The sequence below is a fragment of the Nanorana parkeri genome, unplaced genomic scaffold, assembly GCF_000935625.1.
Source record: "Nanorana parkeri isolate BGI_ZX_2015 unplaced genomic scaffold, ASM93562v1 scaffold486, whole genome shotgun sequence".
NCBI lineage: Eukaryota > Metazoa > Chordata > Amphibia > Anura > Dicroglossidae > Nanorana > Nanorana parkeri.
The window spans coordinates 194,358-194,687 of NW_017306754.1; the positions used below are offsets into that span (position 1 = coordinate 194,358).

The 330-nt window shown below is 46.1% G+C and overlaps 1 protein-coding gene across 3 annotated transcripts in view; it reads left to right on the forward strand.

Annotated features, from left to right (window-relative positions):
- SLC4A11 (solute carrier family 4 member 11) overlaps positions 1-330 on the forward strand; it is a 159,541-nt gene that overhangs the window by 19,656 nt on the left and 139,555 nt on the right. The window lies entirely within an intron of this gene.

Consider the following 330-nt stretch of genomic DNA (forward strand, 5'->3'; position numbering starts at 1 on the left):
GTGTGTGTATGTATATTATGTGTGTGTGTGTGTGTGTGTAATATGTGTGTGTGAGATATATATATATATATATATATCACACACACACTCTTTATACTGCCGCTCAGTCGTTTATATCCCCAGAGTCTGCAGCGATGGCAGCGAGAGGCCTCTTGTGTTCGGTGTACCTGGAGTATCGGTGTCTGGTCCTCACCTGGTTGTCATAGTAACCGTCCTCTGAGGCGACAGATGGGGATTACGTTATTTATGAGAGAGGGTCCTATGGATGCCAAGAGGAGCGCAGCTTAGGTCTGCAGGCCTGATGCCATATGGAGCGAGCCTATATATATA